The following is a 9,414-nucleotide window of genomic DNA, read 5'->3' as shown; positions in this document are numbered from 1 at the left end:
ATTTCTCCTATAATAAACTAAATTTTTTGAAAGGAGTACATTTGAGTCACTCCTACTTTTTCACATCATTGGACTCGCTGAATCTCCTAAAAGCAATGCCTGAAGAACACAGTTCAGCTCCAGAGCAAGCAGAGGAAATATTCGTAGCTTCAGCTCCCACCACTGGCAACAACACATGGACTTGCCCAGTATGGCTGCGAAACCCTGAACAAGTGCAGAATAACATAACATTGCAAGCAAATGCCGAAGATGGCTTGCCAATAAAGCACAATGCTGAAGCTCAGCTGAGGCCCAGCTTTGCCTCCAGAAGCTTTTGAAGAGTTTTAATCTATGCCTTCATCTAGGCAAGGAGTATTTCCACTTGCAGAGCCCTGTCGGTCTTCCAGAGGTTTCCTAAATTGATTTCCCTGCAGCAACTGCGTTTTAGAAACATCTTATCAGATTCTGGAAGAGCAACCACTTCTGAAGAAGCACTTTCCTCAGACCTTGGGAGGAAAACTTTCCAGCAGAGGGAGAGGCTTAGGAGGTAAGTCGATGAGACTCTGTAGTGCAAGGAATTGAGGCCGCTTACTGACATTTTTGTGCTGAGGGAATTTTTCTCCTGAATGTTAATCTCAGTTTGACTTTGACGGTTCTGAAGACAGGATGAGGATCAATTTTACGTAAGCAGGAATTCACTCTGGAATATGAGCTTGGTTCTGTTGCCTCTTTTTGACTCTACCTTTGGATTTTCTAATGTAAGCATGGTGTCTTTTAACCATTTGTTTTTGAGCTCAGGGAGGGACTTTGCAAGGGCTGCAGAAGGTGACCCATCCGTGATGTGCTTCTTCAAGGAAGAGGCGGCTTGGCTTCCTGTTCCTCTGTGAGTTGGGGGCTCCAGGTAGGAGGAGTTGGCCACCAGGTGCCACGGCCTCTGCGCTGGCAGGGGGAGATTCTTCTGGCCAGCCATTCTATCCATCAAAGTGTTTAAATTTGCTGCAGCAAGGCTGGCTTCAAGAATGTCTTCTGTAGGAGATACTGGAAGAGCCATCGCTTCCAGGGAAGGCAAATCCTGAGAACTCGGGTCTCCAGAAGAGGGAGAAGGCTCTCGGGGAGGGGAATCTCTGTAGGCCAAGCAACGCAAGCCTTTTTCCATGGGTTTATGGAATTCTGACTTCCATGTGTTGAGGGAGTTCTTCCTTCTCAACTTTAGTCTCCGTTTGGCTTTGGGGGTTTTGAACACTGGAGGGAGATCAATATTACTTAAGTGGTAATTGACTTTGAAGCTGTGCATGGTTCTGCTGCCTCTGTCTTTTTTGTCCTACGTTTTGCTATTTTTAAAATATTCATGTGTCAATCAGCCTTTCTTCTGGCTCAGAGAGAGACTTTGCATGGGCTGCAGCAGATGGCCTGCCCTCCTCTTCAGGGAGGAGGCGTCCCTGGCATTGTGCTCCTCTGTGAGTGGGGGCTCTGGGTAGAAGGCATTGGCCACCAGGTGCCAGGGCCTCTGGGCCACATGAAGCTCCTCCTGCTCCCTGGCTCCTGCTCTTCCCAGCTGGCTTTGCAGGGTGCCCTCCACCAGGGGCACACGTTCTCTTTCCTCCTGATTGTCTCACGCTGCTGCCTTTTCCTTAGGCCCTTTGGCCCCTTGATGGCTTTTTTCACTCTTTGTAATCTTTGCCTTGTGCTTGGGGTGGGCGCCAGGCTGATGTGCTGTGAGTGGGTACTTTATAACTTTCTTAGGAAGAATCGTCCTTTCCCTAACAGACTCTGCATCAGCAGGGCAGCTTTTATCTCTCTTTTAACCTCATCCATTTTTTCTTGAATGTTTCCTTTCCAGAAAGTGGATCTTTCTCAATTTCCTTTTGTAAGGATTTATAGATTAATCCCTTGACTTGCTTTTTAAGTAACCAAGGATCTATCTCCTTGTGGACTTGAAAAGAGCAGCTTAATGAATGATAGCAACACTGAGTCTTCTAGATTGCTCCCTGAGAATTAAGGCAGTGGTTACCTTAGTGCACTGATAACATCGCATTTCTCATTCAAGTCTAGCTGCTCATTTGTAGAGTCTGGAATATCAAGGTTGCATTTCTCTGAAGTGTCCATCTCTGGATCAATAATCAACTCTGTGCTGGTCTTCCACTTCCAGGCCTGCAACATCTCAGCAATGTCCCTTTGGGATTCCCCACAGATGCTTCTTCAACTGTCAGAAAGGAAGAGAATGCTTTTGTTAACAGGAAACTGACAGTCTTTGTACAATCATGTATTGCCAGCAGTTAAGTTAGGAGTCACCAATATACGGGTACCAAATAGGAAGAAAAATTAACCCAGACTTAAGCTTATGAAATGGCAGCAACACAAGAGAGGAAAAAGAGTGTCCTCAGAGGAGTCCCGAGTATGAAAAAGCAGTCGCTGTTTAGGTTTATTCCATTGGTTCCCTAGTGGCCAACCCCAAGACCTGACCCACTTGTCTACTGACAGGCACTGTATCCTACTCTGGCCTGGCCTGGCCTGCTCCCAACCATGGTCCTCACGCCCAGCAGCCGGGACTGCATCTTAATAGGGGAGTTCCCCTAGTTCCCCAGTCAGACCAACACTCAGTCCACGGATCTTGTGCACATTGGTGGGTGTTTGGTTCAGCCTGATTTGGCTCACTTCTGTTCCCAACATTAGCCAGCAGTTACTGCAGCCTTGCCATTCCAGCTCAAATCTATCTGGCTCTCACTGCTACAGTCCAGTCCTCACTGGCTAGCAGTTTTACAGCCCAGCCCTGCCTGAACCCCCAGACCCGGTTCTCATGCAAATCAATGAGTGCCACAACCTAGCCCAGCCTATCACACACCCACTCTGGCTCTCATGAATGCCACAGGTGCTGGAGCCTAGCCCACTCTGACACACCTCAGGCCAAGCCCACACACATGCTGAGGGACTTTGCAACTATGTTCAGCCTGGTCTACCCCCATTCCCAGTTCTTGCATTCAGAACTGTAGGCCAGCAGGGGTTTGGTGGGAATCTCCTTTGCTCCCCTACAACGCTTGCTCCCAGGGACAGATATTTACACATGCTGGTGGTTGCTCTGACCTAGCCTGGCCTGGCCTACCCCAATGCTGGCCATTGACATTGGAGGCTACAGCCTGGCCTGGCCCAGCCTTCCCTCAACCACCAGTGAGTGCTTACACTGTAGCCCTTCCCAGCCTGCCCCCATCCCTGGCTCTCATGCATATTGGTGGGTGTGACAGCCTAGCATGGCATGGCCTGTACCCCACCCTGACTCCTGTGCATGGCAGTGTGTTGTGGTTTGACCTGGCTTTGCATGTTCTGCCCCTTCAACCCAACCCACATGCCTTATGACAAATGGAGCAGACTTGCCTGGTCAGGCACACATCTAGCCCTGAATCTCATGCTCACAAGCAGGGGTACAGCCCGCTGGGGGAATTCCCCAAGTTCCCCCACCAGGCCCACTTCGACACCCAAATCTCATGTATGCTCATACTCAGCATAGTTTGCCCCCTAGTCCCCGCTTCTGTGGGTACTGGTGGATGTTGTTGTGTGGCACACCTTATATACCCAATTCTTGGGTGCATCTGCAGGTGCTATAGCCTGTCTTGCCCAGCCTGTTCCCAAACCCAGATTCCATATGTGTCAGTAAGTTCTGTTGTCATGCCTATCTCGGCCTGTTACTATCCCAGCCTTCAAGGAAACCAGTGGGTACTGTAGTCCCACATTGGTGAGCCCATAAATCTCCCACAGAATGTTTTCATGCTTAATTCTCTTGCATGTTGGTTAGTGTCATGGCCCAGCCTACCATGACCCAGTCCCTGTCTTGACACTCACCACTGGGTACCATGGTGTAGCCCTGCAAGGCAGGCCCCCAGCCATAGCCTTTGCGTACTAGTGGGTGGTGGTCTATGCCAACTAGCCCAGCTCAGGTCTCCCACTTGGGTGAGTTTGTTGGTCTGACTCTGAAAAAAAAAAAAAGAAAAAGAAATGCAGCCCTTAGTAGCCAAATGGGCCCAACTGGAAACCATTATGCTAAGGGAAATGAGCCAATCCCAAAAGGTTAGAGAACACATGTTTGCCTTAATTTAACATGAAATTATGTCAATCCAAAAAACGGTACTTGTAAACTGTAATATTATTTCAACCCCAAACAGCCTATATCTCATGCATTAAGATATTGTAACCAACGAACCAACAATCAATGTGAATCAGACAGCTTTTGATCTACATCAAAAATTGTAAATGCTAATATACTTTCAAAATCCTGTGCTCCTCAGAAATGGGGTGGGAGAGCAGAGAAATCTTCCATCTCCTTAGAATGTGTGAAGTATAACTTATCAGGAACATAACAGGTAACTTATGGACAACAGATTCAAATCAGCATTAAATAGTAAAACTACAAAGACATACAGGGGGAATCAAGAGCGATCCTAACAACCTCTTAACAGGAGGTCATATGCAGAGAGCAGGGCGGGGGTGGGGCCCAGAGTGGAGCAGGGGGACAGGAAGAGGCTTGTATCCCAACCCTGGAGACTCCCGGATCCTCACCAAGGATAATGAGTACGGGCACCAAGGACTACATCCCAACTGCCAAAGAGACCATGGGAAACTGGAGTGCCTTCGGAGGCTGAGAACTCTGAGGTCATCCACTGCCTTTTGGATCTACCACACGGAATGGAAGAAGCCCAAATCCTTCCTCGCAGGATCCAAGGTCTTCGGAACAACAGCCAGGAACCCTGAGCGGTCCTCAGAAAAAGAACAGTAAACTTCCTTTGGGACTAGGGAGAGGAGCTTTCTCTGGTCCTACTGAGCGGTCCTCAGAAAAAGAACAGTAAACTTCCTTTGGGACTAGGGAGAGGAGCTTTCTCTGGTCCTACTTAGTTCCAACTTTGGGTCCCCACCCTCTCTGCAATGACCAGCAGGGTCGCTCCAGAGCCCCCCCCCCACCCCCCAAATACACACACACACACACACACAAATTAGAATAGACAGGCAGAGAATAATAAGGAAAGCATAGAACCAGACAGGATATGGTCAGCATGGACTCACACATAGCTTACTAGGTAGGACACAAACATTAATTACTCCTCACTAAGGTATTGAAGATTTCTCTGCACACCCCTCCTAAAACTGTTCTGCACCTCAATTGTTGACATGACTTGTTAGAGTTATAACCCAGTTTAGACTATCCTAAAATCTGCCAAGTTCAGCAAAATTATGCTTCAACACTATAAACTGCTAAATACTAAAGGCACGAGACAGCTGAATAGTACCCTATAGCCATTTTAAGGTGTATAGCAGCCGGTTCTGTGTATAAACTAAAATTGAAGTGTCAATGAAGTAGTCACAGGATGTGGTTAAGAACTTGCATTTTTTAACATATTGGTTACTCAATACCATGTCAATTAATTCCATAATGTTGTAAATTGTTGTTGATGTTATGTTGTGGCTTTGAATTGATCAAGATGATATTCTGCCAGCTCTGCCTTCAGACCAGAGATAGTCTCCCCAAGAAACTATTGAATTTACCTGGACAATAAGATGCTGGACTCTATGCTTGGTATACTCTCGCAATGAAAGAATCTTGACTGAATTTGAAATGTAATACTGCAACAAGGTGAAGGAATCCACTATGGGGGGAGTGTACGGGGAGGGGTTGGGGGATTCCCAGAGCCTATGAAACTGTGTCACATAATGCAATGTAATTAATAAAAAAAATATGTTAAAAAATAAATTAAAACATTTGTTGAAAAAAATAAAAGGAAGAGAAGGAAAATTGACAAGGGAAAATTCAAATCGGGAAGTCATGAAATGTAGGTTGTGGATAGGAGGAAGGCCCAGCAAGATCTTGAGGAAAAGGCTACCATGACAGAAACAACACAGGAACTATGAGGAAGGGCAGTTCTTACAAGATAAAGTGTCATTGTATGTTCTGTGCGCTGGCACAGGCACTTGGTGGAGCTTCTGCCTTGGGCTAGACCGGTACATGACAACCTCTCCCCTCTGCAGGTACAGAGCTTGCAGGTGTTAGTACTTTCATTGTTTTCTTGTGCAGTTAAGGATTTTGGGGGTATCACTTAGAGCATACTGAGTTATGGTAAGTTTGGGGCCTGTAAGTTCAGGGTACTGAGTGTGAAGTGGAGCTGCAATCTTCAGGACTTTAGAAGGGTCAACCCGCACAGCAGTGACTAGAGTGAGTTGCATGCCAAAGCCAGAAGGCAGCAACTCCATCTAAGCCTCCTCTGTGGAGGGCAGGGACCGAATTCGTATTCGAGCCAGTATTTGCTGCTTTCCAGGAGCTTCAGCAGGAAGTTGGCTAGCAAGCAGGTATCCCAAGCAGCAGCTGAACCTATGGTGCCACAATGCCACCCCGAGTTCCTCATGAATTCTGCACACTAGATTCTCAACACATACATGAATGAATGCAAATCATTCATTCTGTGAGTTATATTTGCACTTTCTTGATAGCATCTTTGAAGCACAAATTTTCTCATCTTAAACAGGTCCCAATTTTAAATGTCATTTTAGAAGTAAGCAAATGACACAGCACATTAAGTTACCACCCAGAGCACCCACATCCATATCTGAGTGCCAGGTCATGCTCTGGTACCTCCACCTCTGATCCAACTTCCTGCAAGTCCTTGGCTCAAATCCTTGGGTCCCTCAACCCATGTGGGAGATCTGGAAGGAGCTCTAGGTTCCTGGCTGCAGTTTGTACCAGCCCTGGCTGTTAGGGGCATTTGCAGAATGAACCAGCAGATCCAAGATCTGTCTCTGTTGCTCTGCTTTTCAATGAACAAACATTAAAAATTATTTTACATACCAGAGTTATTAGTATATTACATATAAAGTACAATCCTTCCTTTAGCTCAGGGCATTAACTAGATATTAGATGCAGGGGCTATGTAAAGCTTATTCCAAGAGACTCATACATTTGGGGTCAATGTTGTGGCACAGTGCATTAAGCTGCTGCTTGTGAAGCCTGCTTTGGAACACAGGTTCAAGTCCCAGCTGCCCCATTTCCAATCCAGATTCTGTTAATATGCTTGGAAAAGTAGTGGATAATGGCCCAAAACATTTGTCCATGACACCATTTGGGAGATCTGGATAGAACTCTAGGTTCCTGGCTTCTATTTGGACCAGCTCTACCCATTGTGGCCTTTAGGGGAGTAAACCAGTGAATGGAAGCTCTCTATCACTTTGCCTTTTACATAAGTAAGTCTTGAAAGAAGCAAACAAGCAAACCAAGAAATCTGTGCCCTTGAGCAGTCAGTCCATGCAGCCCTTGCTGGAACATTGAGCCAGCTCAGGGCTCTGCTCCAACTCCAGAGGGGCAGAGGCTTAGGATGGGGAAGGGGCTTGGGTTGCATGGTTTGGGAGCCTTGGGCCTGCTTGAGTGGTGGGCACTGGATCCATTAGCCCCAGGGGTTGGGGGGGTTTGGCTTGGCCCAAGTCATCTGGCTCAAGTCCATGAGCCCATCTAGGAGAACTGGTCCTCCTCGGTGTAGAGAATGGAGTGCTGGATGGCAGACCATGGTACACATGGAGGACATGGTAGCTCATTAGGGCCTGCAAAGGACATCTGGTACCACAGCAGAGAATGGAGAACAGATCATATGGACAACTACCCCAGCCAACTGATGACAGCAAATATCTGGGCGAATGGAGATTATAAGGTTAACTGTGTCAGCCATTAGAAGGGTTTTCTCATCCATAGATCAGCAAGATTGGCAGCATCTCTGAACTATTTCATCCACCTGGGCAGAGCCTTCAGAGCATGCGCCACATTGTGACCTTGGGTTGATATCAGGTGGCCCTTCCCCATCCTTGGGTGCTGGGGTGGTAGGGAGGCTGAGTATGGCCTATCCCTTTATCTCTCCCCTCTCCCCAGAAACGGGAAGAAGAAATAAAAAGCTTGGAAACAATGATCCCACCCACTTCTCCCTAACTCTAGATCCTTCCCACTCTGACCGACTATGTAAATATCATCTAAAATAAAAGAAAATAATTAATAGTAATATTAAATGGCAGGGTTAGGATTTAAAAAAGAAAATCAGCTCAGCTCTGGCCATTGTGGCCACCTGGAGAATTAACTCTTGGATGGAAGATCTTTCTGTTTCTCCCTGTAGGTCAGACTTTCTGATAAAAATAAATCTTAAAAACAAGCAAACAAAAAAGGCATCACATCAACTTGACCCCACAGGACAGTAGGAGGCAGAGCATTTGCAAGAAACGCAAGAAACACAACAGCTCAGAGGGCCCCAGGACAGCAGCAATTCCAAGTGAACTTGATGACTCACATAGCAGAGCCAAGGCATCACAAAATCATGCAGGCCACAGTCGGGACACACCTTCCTTTGCAGGCAGCCAAAGCACCCTGCCTACTCACATCTGTCCTGGAGTCAGCAATCTGTTCAGTGACCTGAGCACTCACCAGGGGACAGGAAGGAATTTTGCGGCTCCTGTTGGAACTGGTTCTGTTGACCACCTGGGCAGCCCAGACACAATATACCATGGAATGGGATTTCCCTTCTGGCCCTCAAAACATTATCTGCTGACCCCAAGAACCAAACCAGAGAGATATAGTTTCAAGAACTTTGCAGGAAGGAGTACTTGGGAAATGCTACCAAAGGGTATTTTAAACATTACTGGTGACGTTTGGCAGGTGGGAAGTTGTTTCCATTATGTAGGAGACACCACAGGGTCTCCTTCCCCTGTCAGTTGTTTCTCTGTCCCAACAGCTGTCCTGTCACGACAGAGCAAGCTTCCCTGAGCATGTTCTCTAACTTCATTTGATGTTTTACAATAGCCCTGGGTGAGCAGGGGGACCATCACTGCTTCCCACAGGGGAAGGCTGGGGCTCAGTAGAAGCAGGCCTCAGGCAACATAGAATCCTACATTCTAACCCTATGCCTTTCACTGCATCATTCTGTCTTGGGTCCTTACTTGAAAAGTTGCAGGTTCTTCCAAAGGGCTCAGAAGCTCAATGTTATCACCAAGATGGAAGACCAGTAAAAAACGGGCTTACTGAGAGATGGCCAGCCCCGATCAGCCGTGCTTGGGTCCCCCAAGGTTCCCAGGTTTCAGAGCTCTCCTTTCCTAAATGTTCCAGCACACAGTCACAACATTAGGCCTTGTCTTTGTTGTTTGTCTTCATTATAACGCTCGTCTCTCTGCAAACAGCAAGTCCAATTTATAACTTCCAGACACCAAGGAAGAGAAGAAAGAATAGCTGAGATAAGATCTACATTCAAAGAGGAGATGAACACCCCTGGCTTCACAGTTCTCAAAACACTGATCCATCAGGAAATAGCAACCTCTTGGTGGAGAACTGTCAACTAACTCCCAAAGTCCTTTCCTCCACTGTCTAGTGCTGAACCCGACCAGCATGTATGAAAGTTACAAAGAGGGAGAGAGATCATCCATCCACCGGTT

The 9,414-nt window shown here is 47.0% G+C and overlaps 1 long non-coding RNA gene across 1 annotated transcript; it reads right to left on the bottom strand.

The window, feature by feature from the left end:
• Positions 1 to 1,925: 1,925 nt before the first annotated feature.
• Positions 1,926 to 9,345, bottom strand: LOC121160767. Its single transcript, XR_005884576.1, has 3 exons — positions 8,926 to 9,345; positions 3,814 to 3,941; positions 1,926 to 2,182 (listed from the first exon to the last, which is right to left on the bottom strand). It is a non-coding gene; the product is annotated as an uncharacterized LOC121160767 (long non-coding RNA).
• Between the last annotated feature and the right edge of the window lie 69 nt (positions 9,346 to 9,414).

Source organism: Ochotona curzoniae, unplaced genomic scaffold (assembly GCF_017591425.1).
Source record: "Ochotona curzoniae isolate NIBS_2020 unplaced genomic scaffold, NIBS_Ocur_1.0 contig_4559, whole genome shotgun sequence".
NCBI lineage: Eukaryota > Metazoa > Chordata > Mammalia > Lagomorpha > Ochotonidae > Ochotona > Ochotona curzoniae.
The sequence above is the reverse complement of the archived record's forward strand: the minus strand, read 5'-3'. Positions and strand labels throughout refer to the sequence as shown.